We start from the raw sequence: 19,707 nt of genomic DNA, 5'->3' as shown, positions 1-19,707 counted from the left end.
TAGATGCTTTCTTTTGTTATGTTAATGAGGTCATACTGGTGTATCTTCATTAGGGTCCGAAACCGAATCACTTCTGAATTATAAAAAGGACAGAATAGACACACAGGTCCACACAAGGGGAGGAGTAAGACAGATGATGAAGACAGATATATTTATAAACTCAGGAACACCAAGGATCGCTGGCATCTACTGGAAGCTGAAGTAGACAAGGAAGGACCTCCCCTTAAAGCCATGCCCTAAATTCAGACTACAAGCCTCCTGAACTGTAAGAAATTAACTTCTGTTCTTTAAATCTGCCTACTTGTAGTATTTGTGTTAAGGCAGCAATAGGTCACTAAGACAGCTAACACTCTGATGCGTGTCACCAATTTTGTGGCAGAATGTCACAAGTACCAAATTTTGCAAATTATTTATTTGGCACTTATAAATAAGTGCATTCAATATTATTCCCATAATATAGGGTTTCTCAAACTTGAGTAGTACAGGAACTGTCCAAGAAAAAAGAAGTACTCTAATTAATCTCCAGAGCTGACTAATATTTTCATTGTAAAGTTACTGTGGTAGGCTGAAAAATGCCCCCCACCCCCCCCCAAAAAAACATGTTTACATCTTAATCCCTGGAACCTGTGAATCTTACCTTAAAACGCAAAAAAAGAAATGCGTTTTGGGGATGTGATTAAATGAAGCACCTTGAGATGGGGAGATAATCCTGGATTATCTAGAGTACATCTATCCTCGTATGAGGTAGGCAGATGGAAGTCTCACACGCACTCAGAGATGTGAAGATGAAGCAGACAGAGAGATCTGAAGGGGCAGCCACAAGCCAAGATATGCTGGCAGTCACCAGAAGCAGAAGAGGCAAGGAATGGATTGTTTCTACAGCATTCAGAGGGAGCATGGCCCTACTAACCCCTTGATTACTGTCCAGTGAGATTGGTTTTGGACTTTCATCCTTTAGAACTGTGGGAGCATAAATGTCTGTTGCTTCAAGTCACCAAATTTGTAGCAAGTTGTTACTGCAACCGCGGGAAGCAAATGCAGTTACCACTCATTTTCAGTACAAAGTTGACGTACAAACGTCAATTAATTCATAAGTTCTTTATCTTGTACTTGTTGTACATCTGGAGCCCTGGAGGCTGTGGTGCAGTGGTTAAGAGCTATGGCTGTTAACCAAAAGGTTAGTAGTTCGAATCCACCAGCCACTCCCTGGAAACATGGGGCAGTTCTACTCTGTCCTATAGGTCACTATGAGTCAGAATTGACTTGACAGCGACGAGGTTGGTTTTGGTTTTTCTATTATACATCTGCATATTTTCAACTAATTTTTAAATTAAATAAAAAAGAAACTATATAACCAATAAAACTCATTAACAACAGAATTGTAACATGACTAATGATTGTAAAAATTAGGCCACTGTTTGCAATATGAAGACAGCTCTTACGGCCATGTCCAAGTTCTTCTAAGTTTGGGTGTCATGTACTAAAATTCTGCACCACCCCCCCTCCCCCCGGCTTTTCTCTAGTTAAGACAGTGAAAGATCTCATGGAGCCTCACTGGGCTAAATGTTTCATTTTCATGTATCTATCTGTACCAGTACTTTGGGCATAGTATTAGCAGGGATCAGACCCTGGAGAAGGACTTCATGCTTGGTCAAGTAGAGGGTCAGTGAAAAAGAGGAAGATCTTCCACAAGATGGACTGACACAGTGGCTGCAACAAAGGGCTCAAACATAGCAAGGATTGCGAGAATGATGCAGGACCGGGCAGTGTTTCCTTCTGTTGTCCATAGGGCTGCTTTGAGTCAGAAGTGAAATGACGTCACCTAACAACAACAACAACAACATTCTAGTCTGTCCTTTTGCTTTTTCTCATTAGCCTATGACGTTCAAATAGCACGAACTGACAACAGTGTGAGAGGAAGCACCGAAGCCAGCTTGGGCACTGAAGTGAGGAGTTAGTAAAGTTTATAGGTAATAAGTTAAAACAGTGTTTCTTAAACTTAAATATGCATGTGGTATATCACCTGAGTGTTTTGTTAAAATTGTGGAATTCGTAGGTCTGAGTCAGACTTGGTATCATAGCAATTTCCCAGGTGATTCCAATGTTGCTGGTATCACCTGGGAAATGTTTTGTTTTGTTTTGTTTTTTAAACCTAAAAGATGCATCCAAGCAAAAAAACCAACTGCCATCGAGTCGATTTTATAGGACAGAGTAGAACTGCCCTGTACAGTTTCCGAGGAGCGCCTGGCGAATTCGAACCGCCGACCTTTTGGTTAGCAGCCGTAGCACTTAACCACTATGCTACCAGGGTTTCCAAAGATGCATTCAGAATGTGCTTATTTAAATGTCTTTGTATCATTAGAGAAATAATTTTAATCTTTTAGTGAACGCATGGATCTCCCCACCCACCCACCGGCATCCCAAGACATACATCAGCCTGAGCAATACCTGCACTGTTTGTGGTGCAGTGTTAACAAACCATGGAATGTCAGAGGTTCAACACAGAAACTTTTGTTTCTTTTAGATGCAAAGACCACTGCTTCATGAATTAAAGTGCAGTCGGTGGTATCCCTCGAAGAGCAGCGTCTGTGCCAAGGGATCCAGGCTTCTCCATCTTACAATGATGCCATCTGCAATGTGGCTGGACAGTTGCTGCAACACAGAAGGTGAACGCAGGGGTGTCCCACACCAGGTCTCGGATGTCTTGGCTCAGGAGTAAACACGTTTCACTTCCACTCACAGCCCATTTTCTAGAGCTGGTCGCATGGCCCCACATACTGCAAGAGGGTTGGGAAACGTGGGAGAGCAAGCACATAGGTATTCAGGGAGCAATAAATAACTCTGCCAAAATATGAAGCTGTAATAACATCTCTTCCAGTCACTTGCATTCAAATTATTTTATGTGAGAGGGAAGGGTAACAATTACCGGGAGATCCCATATAGCTGGGCTTGCTCAGAGCCGGCTTACCTTTGACACAGCTAGAGTACAACAGCCTTACGCTTATGCTATTCATACTTCCATTGTCTTCCAATTTGAAACTGCAGATAAATATTTAAGAAGGCAAAAAGGGACTTGAAAAATCCATGCAAAAGGTATTCACTTCTGCAATGTACATGAGTTAGAAAAATGCTATATCATTCAGGATAAAAAAATCAAAGGCAAAGTGTTTATGTGGAATTGGCAACATTGTATCTGTATTATGAATATGTTAGAGTTACGTAAATTAAATTATACTTTTTAAAAATATATGGATTTGTATTAAAAACAAAAAAGTTGCTGTTGACTTGACTCATGGTGGCCCCAAGTGTGTCAGAGCAGAACTGTGCTCCATACAGTTTTCAGTGGCTGTGATCTTTTAGAAGTGGGTCATTAGAACTTTCTTCCAACGTGCCTCTGGGTGGATTTGAACTGTCAACATTTTCATTAGTAGCCAAGTGCTTATCCATCTGTGGCACCCCGGGGACTCCGAAGGATTTGTATGTTGTTGCTGTTAGCTGCTGCTGAGTTGATCCTGATTCATGGTGACCCCATGTGTGCCTCATTAGCATAACAAAGAAAACCCATTTCCAAATGGGATTATAACCACTGTAGGGTTAGGATTTACAACACGCATTTCCCGGGGACACAGTTGAATCCATAACAGTCACATTCACAGTCACCAGGAATTAGGACTTTAATATGTCTTTTGGAGGGGGATATAACTCAATCCATAGGAGCCCTGGTGGTACAGTGGTTAAGCTGTCAGCTGCCAACCAAAAAGTTGACAGTTCAAATCTACCAGCCACTCCTTGGAAACTCCTATGGTGCAGTTCTACTCTGTCCTATAGAGTCCCTATGAGTCGGAATCAACCCAATGGCAAGGGTTTTTGTTTTTGTTTTTTAAATTCCATCCATAACACCTAGTAAAGCTGAAGGTGCGTATACCCTAAATTCAAGGCTTTCACTTCTAGGTATCTACTCCAGGGAAGATCTCTCATGTGTACAGGAGGAGATGAGCTCAGAATGTTCACAGAATTGTTGTTGCTGCAGCATTTGTAACAGTGAGTAATGAGGGAGCTGAAACAAAATTACTACCTTTGAGCAAGGGAATATACAAGTACACTGGTTTATCCAGATATTGGAATCCCATGAAACAAGTGTTCAAATGAACTGTATCAGCATGTATCAACATATGTTTAGTATAAAAACAGGGTACAAAAGGGTAAATACAGTGTGATACAATTTAAGTAAAAATATAAGCAGGAAAATAATATAAATTGGTTATGAATATAAACATCTATAGGAGTATAACCATACGTACAGTAATGACATACGAAACGTCAGGATTGTGGTAACCTCTTGGAAGGAAGGGAAGGAGGATGGATGGGAGCCCAGCTTTGGATGTATCTCTCTCTCTCTCCTTTTTTTTTTTTTTTTAACCTTTAAAACAAAAAAGAGAACTCTAAAGCCAATATAGAAAAATGTTAACATCTGTTAAATCCGGGTGGACAGTACGTGGATGTCTGTTATATTATTTTCATTTGCCTTTCTGTATGTTTGAAATATTTCATATAAAAATAAAAATGTTTACAATCAAAATTGCCATATTTATTTTTTTCCAGTTAAATGGCATTTTTTTGATATCGGCAAATGGCTGATTTTATCACTCTGCTTTTAAAATGTCTGAATGACTACCACATTTAAAAACGCAGCAGTAGTTGCTTCATTTCTACATGCAGTCGTGGGGGTGGGGGTCAAAAGCTGCCTATGTCTATGGGAGTGTGTTGCTTATACTAAAGCCATCTATCCTGAGTGTCACAGGACATAAAAAGTTGAGAATTTTTGACATACAAAGATACTCCTGATTACAAAATCCAGGATACAAAGGAAAAGAGATGGACTGGAAGCAAAGAAATCAGTTACAATGGACTAGTGCAGTTATGAAGTCCTCACAGGGGAAATGCAAAATTGAAGTTAGAAAAAATTGCTACTTTAATGGCAAATTCACCAAGATTTGACCATTAAGTCAATGTAGAGAAAAGCGCAAAAATTTACCCTGAGGTTTTATGTCTCAAGGAAGTGACATTAATACATTGGGAAGGCAGTACTTTTAAGTTGAGAACATGTATTAGACGTGTTGGATTTCTTGTGACTTATTTGAAAGCACAAAAAAAATTTTTTTTTAATTGACCAAATGTCACCATAAACCAAACTAAACCTGTTGCTGTCGAGTTGAGTTCAACTCATAGCAACCCTATAGGACAGGGTAGAGCTGCCCCATAGTGTTTCCAAGGAGCAGCTGATGGACTGGAATTGCCAACCTTTCAGTTAGCAGCCCAGATCTTAAACCCTGTGCCACCAGGGCTCTGTTATACACAAAAATCAAACCAAACCCAATTCCACTGAGTTGATTCCAACTGAGAGCGGCCCTAAAGGACAGAGTAGAACTACCCCATAGGGTTGATACAGGATAAGTAGTATTAAAGTACACTCTGTGGTTGGTTTTGCTTGCTTGGAGGTCTTGGTTGATCTATTTTCTGTAGTTTATTGCTGCTTGAGGGTTACCCAAAGCTTCCCTAAGTGTTTCTGTGCCTTTGTAATTTACCTGAATAGCTGAGATCTATGATAGGAATACAGATAACCATTCTAGAATTATAACAGTTAGTGTAAAGAAGATGCCATCCTCCTGAGACCTGTTCCAGTGTGAATTGCAGGAAACTTTGCACCAATTACAACAGTGTAGACTTACGGCACCCCCGTAACCTTTAACAATCAGTAGATTACATATCTACATACAGGGTTGATATGAGTCAGAATCGACTCGACGGAAGTGGGCTTGGGCTTGGGCATGCTGATTCCAGGAAGAGCTGTTTTCTGGGGTAACTGAAGCTACCGGGCCAATCTTGAGAATGACTGAATGAATGAAATAGTCTGAATTTTCTGTAATGATGCAGTAGCCCACTTGGGAAGTTAGAAAAGCCTGTTTTTAGCTCCAATACAGTGAAATAACCACAGTTTTTACCTTTCTTTAATTGAGATGTAACCATAGCCTATTCAATATGAGATATCTTGAAAACAGAAGAGGTATTACACAACCAGAGCGAAATATGTTCTAAATATAAATGAAAGCATGTCTACCATAATGACGTCATCAACAGATAGTGCCTACCCTGGAGTCTGAAGAGAACAAGTTTTCTAACCATTGGCCTACACAGCCCAGCCAGCTTTAGCCTCCTCAAACATCCATATTCCCCAAAAGAAATTCTCTGAGCCTGACCTAAGATGGAACAGTCAATGTCCCAACTTGCAGAATTTCAACTGCTTCTTAGTATTCCAGTTTAAAGCTTCCCCCATCCTAATGTATAAATCTTAAAGAAAAGAATATGGAAACATCATCTTGGCCCTGAATTATTTATTCAATACAGATCAGTGCCAGGCATAGCCTAGATGGTGGAAGTATAGCAATAAATTCAGACAAAAATCACTGCCCTTGGAGAGTTTATATTCTTTTGGAGTAGCACATTAAAAATGTAAGTAAAATATAGAGCAAATCACTAAATTAAAACAGAAAAGAGTCAGGAAGTTTTATAATTTTAAATGGGATTTTCCAGGGAGGAACACACTGAGAAAAAATGATGGAGCAGAGACCTGTGGGATATCAGAGAGTTCATACGATGGCAAACAACAACATATGCAGCTAAATCAGAGATGAATTTTCCAGGCAGAAAGCGTAGCAAGTGCAAAGGCACTAAGGTAGGGTTTGGTTTGAGCACTATGAGAAAATAAAATTGTCTTTTACTGTGATGTGGAGAACTCAGAAGGAGTCAGTTTGTTGAAATGGACACGATGGCAATGGGTGTGGTTTTTTGGAGGCTTAAATGGAATGTGGAGTTTATGTTCAAGATTAGACACCAGTGGAGATGTGAGTAGGTGATTATTTATCCAACTGTGGTGTCCAGGGATAGAGAGGTTCAAAATGAGAATATAAATTTCAGATATACCAGTAATATACAAGTGAGAAGAAAACAAAGAGAAGAGGGTGTTTTGCATACAGAATGAAAAGTATGCTTCAAGGAGGAGGGAGTACAGGCTGTATTAAAAGCTGCTGATGGTCATGTAAAATGAAGACTGAGACTTCAACGATGTATTTAGCAACCTAGATGACAGGTTGGACAGAACAATTTATGGGAGGATGTCCAAAAGAGAAAATATGGGGCAGAATTTGAGAAAATACAGTAATGTCTCTTGTGGTAAAGAGGAACAGAGAATGGGGATAGAAGCTGGAAGGGGAGGTAGCTTTAAGAGATTTTTTTTGTTTTTGTCGTGTGTGTCTGTGTGTTTTATTTTATGGAATAAATAATAGAAACTCTGGTGGCATAGTGGTTAAGAGCTATGGTTGCTAACCAAAAGGAGGGCAGCTCGAATCCACCAGGAGCTCCTTGGAAACCCTGTGGGGCAGTCCTTCTCTGTCCTATAGGGTCACTATGAGACCAAATAGACTTGACAGCAATGGGTAGTGCAATGTTAAAATTATTGATCTGTAGAGAAAGAAATACTGATGACTATGATATAAGGGTAGTTTAGTTATGATATAAGGGAGAATTTATGGGACTGTGATCTTGAATAGGTAGAAGAGGTGGAATCTAGTGCACACCAGAAGGTTTGCCTTAAGATAAATGGGTAGGAAGAAAGGCAGAGCAAATGAGCGTAAGTGCAGGTAGTGAGGATGATTTAGCAGAGGGTATTTGTGCAGGTTCTCCTCTGATTGATTAATTTAATTCCGTGAAATAGGGGGAAAGGTTCTAGAATAAGAATGAAGAAGGTGTTAGAGGGTGTCGTGTATTGAATTTGGTACCGAGAAGTGGGGGTGCTGCTCTAACAGATACCTAAAATGTGAAAGCGGTTTTGGAATTGGGTAATGGGTAGAGGCTGGAAGAGTTTTAAGGTTTTTTTAATAGTAAAAGCCTAGATTGCCTTGAAGAGACTGTTGCTAGGATTATGGATGTCAAAAGCAATTCTGGTGAGGTCTCAGAAGGAGGTGAGGAGAGCTATAAAGAAAGTCTTTATCGTCTTAGAGAATACACACGGTGGCCGCAAGAGAATGTTGCCAGAAATGTGAACATTAAATGCACTTCTGGTGAGGCTTTAAAAGGCGATGAGGGACATGTGATTTGACAGTGGAGGAAGGGCAATGGCTTTTTATGCAGTGGCAAAGAACTTGTCTGAATTATGTTCGAATGTTTGGTGGGAGGTAGAACTTTTAAGTGATGAACATAGATATTTAGCTGAGGAATATCCAAGCAAAATCTTAAAGGGGTGACACAGTTTCTCTTTGCTACTTATAGTTAAATGAGAGAGGAAAGAGATGAACTTAAAAATGAACAGTGCAAAATAAAAACAGAACTTAAAGATTTGGAAAATTCTGTTGTACAAACTAAGAACGTGTGTCCTAGAATTTACACCAAGGACGTGGCTATGCAAACTTTTGGTAAAGAGATTAAGCCTGTGACTGATATATCTAACCAACTACCACAGCAGAAAGCTCATCAGCTTAGACTGAAGGGGACAAAGAATGAAAGGAAAGAATGTTGCTGCCTCTTGGAATTCTAGAAGAATTCTACAGGCCAAAGGAGCTACATCAGTTGTCCTCCACGAAAAGAAAAGAACCATCCCTGGAGCAGCTCAGAGATCAGCAGAACTGATGCAAGGAGCATGGGAAGCAGGGCTACCTCAATTTCAAAGAGTAGAACCATACCCTGCTGGATTTCAAAGGGTGGGGCCGTGGCCTTCTAGATTTCAAAGAGACAGGTCTTTGCCAACTTGGTTCAGGAGTGTAGGGCTGCCATTAAGGTGTGCCTGAAGGATGTATCTTGAGTCACAGGCTATCAAGAGGTTGTGACTCAAGTCACATCGTTACTCAAGCAACACTTACTTAAGTCACATGCTTACCCAAGTCACATGCTTACCCAAGACACATGCTTACCCAAGTCATATCCTTGATTGAGTTACACCTTTTATCTTACAAGAGAGAAGCCAGCAGAGAGGAGGCAGACCTCACTACCACCAAGAAAGAAGAGCAAAAAGCAAAGTGTGTCCTTTGAACTTGGGCTCCCTGTGCTGAGAACCTCGTAGACCCAGAAGATTGATGCCAAGACAAACAAAGACCTCTAAGGAATGCTGGGCCTGCATATGTTGAAAGGAGACAAGGACGTTCCCCCAGAACCAACGGAGAGAGAAAGCCTTCCCCTAGAGCTGGCACCCTGAATTCTGACTTTCTCAACCGTGAGGGAATAAATTTCTGTTTGTTGAAGCCATCCACTTGTGTTATTTCTGTTGTAGTAGCACTAGATAACTAAGAGGGAAAGGAGTGAGAAACTATGAAATAATACCTAGGAGACTGAGAGAGTGAAGGGACTAGAGAAATGAAGCTTCATTGGCAGGCACCATTTAGGTTCCACTTAAAGGTGGTAATTAAGATTTTAGAGTGAGAGCAGTCAGAACAGACATGTTTTTTTCTCTAGTTATGTTCAGATATAATGGAATTGTCCATCAGATGTTACTGTTTATTTTAATATCCAAGCTACTATTTAAAGGATAAAAGTCAATTACCCTCTTTAATAAATTTTGGGGACTCTCAGAACAAAATTTGCATATTTCAGCACCTGGTGAAACATTCATCTACTGGTCTCTTCCAATGGGGCCACAGACTGCTGCTGCTCCAGGTCTCTGCACTGTGCATTACCGTCTTGGACAGGTTTCTCCATGTTGCTATTGGGATCCCCTAACTGCTAAAAGTATAAAAATAGTTCCCTGTGTTTATTCCTCAAAGCATAACTACAACATGCCCATGTGATATTAAACTAAAAAAAACAAAAAGAAAGAAAAGGAAACAAACAAAAAACTTATAGCCCTTTCATCTGGGTTTAGGCAGTTCTCAGCACAGGAACCCTGGGTCCAAAGGAAGTGCTCTGCTCCAGACTCTTCTTGATGGTAGTGAGGTCCCCACAAACATTTGTGGGATTGTCCCTTATATAAGCCTAGCAGGATGGCAAAACAGACCAATCCCCTAGCTGGACTATAAGGGGCTCAATCCTATCGGGTGGATTTTCAAGCCCCTATTTATTTATTTGCATAGTAAGTTGACCAATCCTTTGCAAGATTGTGGCCTAGTTACATTTTGTGAAAGTTATAAGACCATGGCTAGAAAGCCCATATAAAGGGGATTCATTACACCACAATTTTATTCAACATAATAATTTAAAACTAATACTAATTGAGCTTCAAAATAGGTGGAAGCTGAGAATATATTTGGATATAGAAAGATAACAACTCTGAATTTAAAAGGATGAGATGAATCTGAAGCTTAATATTCCAAACCTCATCTAAAAGAGAGATTTAAGAGGAGTTTCAGAGACAAGACTTCTTGCCTCCATGAAGTTCTATTAATTGTCTTGATGTTGGTCACGATCAGGGTGATGCCTTCATGATGCCTCTGACATTCTTGTTTCTTCTCACTCTGGGGTCCTCTTTCCTTTTTTTTTGAGGCCAAATAGGAGTCTCAGACTTCCATACTTATCTATTCTTGGTGATATTTCCTATTATATTTTCTTAATCTCTCTTCTAATTAAAGGAAATGGCTATAGAGCTTTTCAAAGCTTCTGGGTAATGAAGAAATCTGTTCTTCTAGTGTGTGTGTGTTGGTACTTATACTGAGAAGACTTCCTTTTCTTTCATAAGAGTAGGAGACATTTGAGGGCTTTTGTTATGGATTGAATTGTGTTCCCCAATAAGTTATGTTGAAGCCCTAACCCCTGTACCAGTGAATGTGACCTTATTTACAAATAAGACCTTTGAAGATGCTATCAGTTACCACAAGTTCATATCAGAGCAGGGTGGGTCCTAATCCCTTCTGAGTGGTGTCTTACAAAAGAGGAGAACAGACGTGGAGACAGAGAGAGACAGAGGAAGGAGAGCACAAGATGGCAGAGGTAGATGAAGCTGCAAGCCAAAGAACACCAAGGATCGCCAGGAGCTACCAGAAGCTAGGAGAGAGGCATGGAATAGATTTTCCCTCAGACCCCTCAGAAGGAAGCAACCTTGCCACCTTGATTTTGGACTTCCATCCTCCAAACTAAGAGACAATAAATTTCTCTTCTCTAAAGCCACCCATTTGGTAGTATTTTTGTATGGCAGCCCTAAGAAAGTAAGGCAGTGGTAGAGGGACTTCTTACATAATTATCAAGCCAATCCTGCCAGAGCTGTGCGTGTGTTCCTTGTTGAACCTTTAATAGAGTACTGACTAATTGCCAGGTGTTGCTGTGTGCACAATGCACAGTGATCCATAAGGAATGATCACCATCCCGAAGGCGTGCACAGTGCAGTGGTAGAAAGATTGACATCTACATAAGTAAATGCACCTGTGCCAAAAATATTTTAATAAAATCATGTAATATGGAATTAGAGGAAAATCTAATACAGCTTTCAAAAATCTGGCAGATGTCTAAAAAAATCAAATCAAACCAAACCCGTCACCATTGAGCTGATTCTGACTCATCGTGGCCCTATAGAACAGAGTAGAACTGTCCCATAGGGTTTCCAGGGAGCGGCTGGTGGATTCGAACTGCCAGCCTTTTGGTTAACAGCCAAGCTTTGAAGCACTGCGCCACCAGGGAAGGTGTCTAGCCAGATGAAGCGTCCCAGCTGAGGTTTTTCAGGTAAGTAGGAGTCTCTGGGGTGAAAGACCATTTCAGGCAGATGGAAGAGTAACTACCAAGGTGTGAAGTGTGAACAAACATGACTTTTAGAGGAAGGGCAGCACATGATGGTAGTTCAGTGGCTTTGCCGTGGTTGAAACCTGAGGAAGGGAAAAACAGAGACTGCTCTCTAATCTGCAAGAATTCAGACGTTAGGGGGCTTTGTAAGCTCAGCTAAGCACCGTGGAGTTTATCCAGCTGACAACATGGAACCCATGAAGAATTTTTGTGGAGTTCTGGTGGCGCAGTGGTTAAGAGCTTGGCTGCTAAACAAAAGGTCGGCAGTTTGAATCCACCAGCCACTCCTTGGAAACCCCATGAGGCAGTTCTACTCTGTCTTATGCAGTCGCTATGAATAGGAATACATTCAATGGCAATGAATTTGTTTTTTGAAGAATTTTTAAACAAGGAGGCATTGTGAAGGAACACCAAAGTCATTCTGGATGGGATGTAGTGAGGAAGAAAAGGGGGAAAATAGAGTAGCAATGCTGTCTCTAACAGACCAGAAGTCTTTAGAAGCTTCACCATTCTTCCCCAGGCCATACACCTCCAAAATTTGACCTTGAATTTTTTTTTAATCTGTTACCCCTTCAGAGAGCTACATTTTATTAAAGGAGCCCTGGTAGCGCAATTGTTAAGTGCTCAGCTGCTAACTGAAAGGTGGGTAGCTGGAACCCACCAGTCTGTTTGCAGAAGAAAAGACCTAGTGATCTGCTCCCATAAAGATTACAGCCTTGGAAACCCTACTCTGTCACACAAGGTCACTATGAGTTGCAATTGACTCAACAGCAGGTAACACCACATTTTATTAAAATAAAACAGAACAGAATGAGAACACGTATTTTATTCCATTTAAATCTGCTCCACAAATTACTAGTTGGTACCAGTGGGTATACAAGGGTGTTATAAATATCTTGACAAGATTTAATTAATTTTTTATTTTAGTTAATCTGGGAAATATTATATTTTTTGTGTTCAACTCTATTTTTTTATGCTTCTATATCTTATAGGGCTAGGTAACGTTTTGTCTTGATAGGTCTTCATTTCACTGTAATCCATGGTCGTGGTAAGCATTTTGTGGATTCCCCATGAGTTGGGGTGGAAAGGAAAGAGGGAAGAGGAGGAAAGGTGAAGACGGAGGTGGACTGCGTTTGTGGTGAAGGCTCTGTCTTGTCACTGTGTGTGGGCCAGGCTGTGGCAGCACTGGTGCTAGGGAACCCAGGGACACAGAAAAAGGATAGCCAACACACTAAAATGTTTTGAGCATCAATAAAGGATAATACTATTTGAGATTTCTCCCTCCCTGATTCTCCGTAGATGCAATAGAAATGTACGATCCCTAAACTAACTTCCCATGGTATTTAGAGAAACGCTTTTGTGTAGCATTTCAGAACACATATACTCTCTTTGCTATGCGGAATATTTTTCTTCCGAACTGGTTTAGAAAGTTTTCATCTGATGAATTCAGCAGTGATATTCAGCCAGGTCTTGCACCAGAACGCTGTCAGATGCTGGCATGACTCATGTGAATTTAAAGCACTCTTCAAGCTATATTTAGAAAGTTACTCTGAGCGTAAAAACTTGATCATACATTTCTTAAACTTGATCATATACATTCCTGTATTTTTATGCCCAATTTTCCACTTCATCCTCTCTCACTTACTTTCCACTTCAAGTAATAACCTCCTTTCAGAAGTCCATTGCATCTAAAGCTTTCTTCCCTAGTCTTCCGTGCCATTAAGGAATCTTTTCCATTTAAAATTACCCTTAAGCCCTTCCCCTTTCTTCACATCAGTTGACTGACTCACAACTCAGTTTTTACAAAGAAGAGGAAAGTCCAGGGCTTAGTTTTGTTTTTTCTATACCTGAGGACCTTCCTGGACTCAAGGATGTGACTGAAATGTGAACCAAATGCCCACATTTTCTGCAAGCCAAAGGAAAAATTCAGAAATTTTTGAAAAGAAAATTGGGAAAGCAATTATTGATGTGGGGAAGTTTCCTATCCTCAGATGGACACTTTCTTGGGATAGGATGGATGTCTTTAAGTAGCACATATGGGAGGTAAAAGAGCCTCTTAAAGACAGGAAGCTATTTGAGATAAGAAGTTAAATGAGGGTACTTTCCATAGCCCCCGTGTTTATCAAGTTGGTAGGATGACTTTCAGCCTTCTAGAAGAACAGCCTACTTTCCCTCACTTGCTCTTTTCAAAAATTTAAAAGCAGATTTCACCTTTCCTTGAATCAAGACTATGTATGTGATAGCCAATTAGCAGGAAAGATGAAAGTGAAATTAAAACTGTAACAAGAGGTTTTCACAATGGTCAAAGAAAAAAGAGCCTGTCAGAATACAGATGACTCTAACGTAGCCGAAGAATGAGAAGGGCTCAATTACTAAACATCTTTCAGCTTCTACCTGAGACTTCAGGATAAAATTATCTTTCTTACTCAATAATAATTTTCAAGATTCCTTGACTCTCAGGAGAAGTTTCTGAATGATTAAAACAAAAAGCAGATGAATCGAAATATATAAATACCTAAAAAGATGAATTGATAGCTTAATTGTTTTTAGTTCCTCTCCCTGCCTCTGTTTCTGGAAAGCAGTGCTATCAGAGATCATGGCTGAATCTACATGTTGGAAAAATACAAGAAAATGCTATCAAAATACTGGAATTTTAATTTTAAAAAAAGAAGGAATTATGCATTGTTTTGGTTTTCCTGTCTCTGATAATTTCTCACTTTTTAGCTAGGCTCCTCTAAGTAGAGATATATATAAATTACTAAGATTAAGAATGGTTCCTAAATTCACAAAAATCAAATAGAATAATCAAATTCATGACATCTAAGCCTATGATAATTATGGAACCAATATCATATGACCCTCAGGTTAAAAAAAAAAAATTAACAAAATGAACGTGAATGTGACTCTGGCTAGAATTTTCCCTCCAGTGCTGGGTATGTAAACAGCATATAGAGACAGGTATCTCTCTATCACTTGATTTGTCTAGCCAAGGCAGGTCGTATTCTCTTTGTCTTTATTATGTGTCTTCTTTCATGGAAGGGTTTCAATTAACAGGTATATCATCTTTTCTCTTCACTTATCTTTATTTTTTTAACACAAAAGGAGTTTTTGAAATAATATTTTATTGTGCTTTTTGCTTTTGATGAAAGTTTATACTTCAAGTTAGTTTTCATTTGACAATTTCCACACAAATTGATGAATGACATTAGTTACATTTTTTTTGCATTTTGTCAACATTCTATTCAATTGTGTTCTGACTATTCCATTTCCAATGCTCTAGTTTCCCTGCCCATTTATCTTCTCATCTTCGCTTTAGAATTAATGTTGACCTTTTCGTCTCATATGGATGTTTTTTTATTAGAGCACCATTCTTTGGGTAATATCCTTTATTTTGTGTGCCACTAGGCTATTTCGCTAAAAGGTGATCTCAGGGGATAATTTAGGTTCAAGGTTTAAAGTGTCTCAGGGCGATAGTCTCAGGGAATCCTCTGGTCTCAATTGGTCCAGTTAGTCTGAACTTTTTTTTACGAATTTGAGTTTTGTTCTACATTTTTCTCCCATTTTATCCAGGACCATCTATTGTGACCCCAGTCAGAACAGTCAGTGGTAGTAGTCAGATACCATCTAGATCTTCTGATCTCAGGGTAGATGAGGTGTGGCTCATGTTGGCTGTCAGCCTTGTAGACTTGTTTCTTCTCTGGGGTTTTGGTTACCATCTTACTCTTTTGCTCCTGATGAGAAGAGAGCAACTGCTGTATCTTAGATGGCCGCTCACGGGCTTTTAAGACCCCAGATATTACTCACTTGATTAGGATGCAAAACATGAACTTTGTGAACTATATTATGCCAACTGACTGAGTTGTCCCATGAGACTGTGGTCCTAAGCCTTCAAACCTAGAAAACCAAACTCAGAAGGGGTTTGGTTATGTCTGAGGGGCATCTATAATTATGTTTTCAATGAATATGTGTGTCAGCACATATATATCCGTATTTTCACATACATGTAGATACTTCTATCTGTTTTCACGTTTGTATGAATCTCTGCCTATCCAGGAAACCCTGGTGGCATAATGGTTAAGGGCTATGACTGCTAACCAAGAGATTGGCAGTTCAAATCCACCAGGTGCTCTTTGGAAACCCTATGGGGCAGTTCTACTCTGTTCTATAGGGTCACCATGAGTCACAATCAATTTGACAGAAACGGGTATGGTAACAGGTATGATACCTACCCATATACCTATATGCCTATACCCATTCATATGTGATCATACACTGGTTTTTTGGCTTTGTTGGAGTTGTTACCATCTTATATATGTAAAATTCTTTAGTACAGGCATCCTTTTCTCTTTAGTGCTTCTTAGCGACATCATTTACTTTGATCATGCTGTGCTCACTACACCCACATTCAGTGCCACTTTTCCCATCACCAAAAATAACAAGTATTTAGGATCTAAAGAGTGCTTCCATCTCATACTCCCCCTCCCCAGCTGGTAACCACCAATGAACACTGGTCTCTTTATATGCATCTATTCTCGGTCATTCATCTTTAAATTATTCAACTGAAGGGAAAAGAAGTTCTATCCATTACATCAAATACCACCCAGTCCTATTGGCAGAAAGTGGCATGACGTGAAGACATGCAACATTTCATTGACAATTTTTGTAAGCTTTGGTAGATGATCAGATCAACACTCTGTATTCTCTCTCTTTCTCTCCTTCTCTTTCTCCTTCTCTCTCTCTTCCACTGCCTCAGGTTTCTTTGTGAATAGATAACTGTCTTTGACAAGAAAGAAATCACTACTTAGTTAATAAATAGCAATTGGTAGAAATTTGCCTTCATAAGAGGAAAAGTTCTTTTAAACCAATAGCAAAATGAAAAATGTAACTTAGCATTGCGATCACCTGACTTCCTTGAATGGTATCTTCTTGTCCTATACTCACGTAACACAAATTCTCTTTCCAAATTCATAGCTCAGTTCCCATTTCTCATTATGTAGCTAATATCCTCATGGTATTTCAAGAACCCTTCACACGCTCAATCACTTCCAGGAAGAAGAGGAAATTATGGTCAAAAGAGAGTATTCTTTAAGGAAAGTAATCAGTTAGATAGTAAAGAGATATAAAAGCAAATTAAAGACTTAGAAAGTAATAAAAGAGAAGAAATCTTTAGAAATGGGGATTGCATTTGTGATGTTGTTTTAAAGTGCTTCAATCAAGTTAAGGAAACGGATTAATCAGTAGAGTGCATTAAACAGAACGAACTAACATGATTTCTAGTCCAAGGATAAACTAAAAAAAAAAACTTGCAAGGCCACTCTTTGTTTGTTTGGAGAGTTCCAAACTAAAGAGGGACAACTGTAAAAACAACTCCAGTCAGCTGGGACTACATTTCCATCACCACAGGGCAGCTGAGATTCATCCAACCATCTCTTCTAGGACATCAAAAAAAGAGATGAACCTAATTGCCTTAGCCTTCGCTGGTTAAATAGTTAAGTGCAGGGCTGTTTCTTACTGTGTGAGAGAGCAAATAAACGATCCTATGATGGAGCTGAAGAATGGTGAGTTGATAGAACTTCCCAACCCTTCCTGGATGTGCAGCATACAACAGGAACAGGTGATATTCAAGCTCTCGCTCTCCAGCCTTAAGGCAAATAGGAGCTGCTCCTCAATCAGACAATTCTATGATGGAACATAAGAAACTTATTTTTCTACATGAAAATGGCAACCCTTGGGGAGGGGGGAGGGTGAAGCTTCCAGACTGAAGCTGAGGAGTATTCTTTTGGATTAAACACTGAACATAGTTAAGAGAATAAAAAGATAAGCCACAGACTGGTAGAACATATTTGCAAAACACGTATCTGATGAAGGACTTCACCGTAAGTCAGAACTGACCCTACAGCAAACGTCAACATCCAAGACGTAAAAAGGGCTCTTAAAACTCAACAACGGGAAGGCTAACTTCCCAGTTACAAAAACAAATCTGGACAAAAACCTCAACAAAGAAGACACACACATGGCAAATACGCATATGGAAAGATGCTCGACATCATATATCATTTTAAAAAAAAAAAAAACCACTGCCGTAGAATCAATTCCAACTCATAGTGACCCTATAGGACAGAGTAGAACTGCCCCATAGAGTTTCCAAGGAGTCCCTGGTGGATCCCAACTGCTGACCTTTTGGTTAGCAGCTGTAGCTCCCAACCACCATGCCACCAGGGCTACCTATTAGAGAGATGCAAATTAAGACCACAATGGGATACCACTAACCACCTATTGTTGATGTTGCTAGGTGCCATCAAGTTGGTTCTGACTCACAGAGAACCCATGTACAACAAAACACTGCCCAAGCCTATGTTATGCTCACAGTAATTGCTATGTTTGAGCTCATCGCTGCAGCCACCATGTCAATCTATCTTGTTGAGGGTCTTCCTCTACCTCACTGACCCTCCACTTTACCAAGCATGACGTCCTTCTCAAGGGACTAGTCCCTCCTGATAACAAGTCCAAAGTATGTGAGACAAAGTCTCACCATCCTTGCTTCCAAGGAGCAATCTTGTTGTACTTATTCTAAGACAGATTTGTTCGTTCTTCTGGCAGTTCATGGTATATTCAATATTCTTTGCCAACACCATAATTCAAAGGCATCAATTCTTCTTCAGTCCTCCTAATTTCATTATCCAGCTTCCACATGCATATGAGGTGATTGAAAATATCATGGCTTGGGTCAGGCGCACCTTAGTCCTCAAAGTGACATCTTTGCTTTTTAATACTTTAGAAAGGTCTTTTGCAGCAGATTTGCCCAATACAATGCTGACAATAACAAAAGCTAGTGAGGATGTGAAGTAACAGGTGCCCTCATTCATTGCAGGTGGGGATGCAGATGGTACAGCCACTCAGAAGCCAGTCTGACAGTTTCTCAGATTCTAAAATTCCTAGACTCTAAGAGGATTCTAAAATTCCTGAATTCTAAGAAGATTCTACAATTCCTGAATCCTAAGAAGATTCTAAAATTCCTAAATTCTAAGAGGATTCTAAAATTCCTAAACTCTAAGATATATAATTTTCAAAGTGTTTTTCCTATTTGTCTCAGGAAGCCAATTGGATCAGTCCGTAAAAAGAATTTTTTGTGGGTAATTCAGACTAGGTGCCTTTATTCACCCATGAACCCTTTGCCTGCATCTGACTATATGTCTGTAGGTCATGGTGAATCTTAGGATACTAAAAACCAAAACAAAACCCAAAGACCATGGAGTCAATTTCGACTCACAGCAACCCTATAGGACAGAGCAGAACTGCCTCATAGAGCTTCCAAGGAGCAGCTGGTGGATTTGAACTGTGTACCTTTTGGTTAGCAGACGAGCTCTTAACCACTGTGCCATCAGGGCTCCCAATCTGAGGATATACTCATATAATTACGTCTTACTAGATTCGGTGCACTGATTAAGCTCTCAGCTGCTAACCAAAAGGCTGTCGGTTCGAACCCACCAGCCAGTCCTTGGGAGAAAGACCTGGCACTCTGCTTCCATAAAGATTTACAGCTTTCGAAACCCTATGGGGCAGTTCTACTGTGTCCTATAGGGCTGCTGAGTCTGAATCAACTTGATGGCAGTGGGTTTGGTTTTGTTTTAGACTCCTCAAGTAAGAGTAGGATGAAGCTGTCATAAATTCTACAGGAGACAACAGAAGGGTGGACATATGTGTTGTCCCACATGGACAATAAGCTAGAAGACATTTAAGATGACTAGACCGTATCCTTGGATATTGTTTCTTTATGATCCTAGAACATATGTTGGTTTTATGCCGAATGTTTTATTCCAATGAAGTGGTACAGCGGTTAAGCATTTGGCTTCCAACCAATAGGTTGGTAGTTCAAATCCACCAGGCACTCCTTGGAAACCCTATGGGACAGTTCTACTCTGCCCTATAGGGTTGCTATGAGTCAGAATCAACTTG

The 19,707-nt window shown here is 39.9% G+C and overlaps 1 long non-coding RNA gene across 2 annotated transcripts in view; it reads right to left on the bottom strand.

Moving 5' to 3' along the window:
• Positions 1–2,437: 2,437 nt before the first annotated feature.
• LOC126066397 (uncharacterized) overlaps positions 2,438–19,707 on the bottom strand; it is a 216,992-nt gene continuing 199,722 nt past the window's right edge. For both annotated transcript variants that reach the window (XR_007515074.1, XR_007515075.1), the window contains 2 exons: positions 4,302–4,420; positions 2,438–3,039 (listed from right to left, as the gene is read on the bottom strand). This is a non-coding gene — a long non-coding RNA (uncharacterized LOC126066397). The remainder of the gene's footprint in view (positions 3,040–4,301; positions 4,421–19,707) is intronic.

The sequence above is a fragment of the Elephas maximus genome, chromosome 23 (assembly GCF_024166365.1).
Source record: "Elephas maximus indicus isolate mEleMax1 chromosome 23, mEleMax1 primary haplotype, whole genome shotgun sequence".
NCBI classification, from domain to species: Eukaryota; Metazoa; Chordata; class Mammalia; order Proboscidea; family Elephantidae; genus Elephas; species Elephas maximus.
This window is presented reverse-complemented; position numbering and strand designations above follow the sequence as displayed.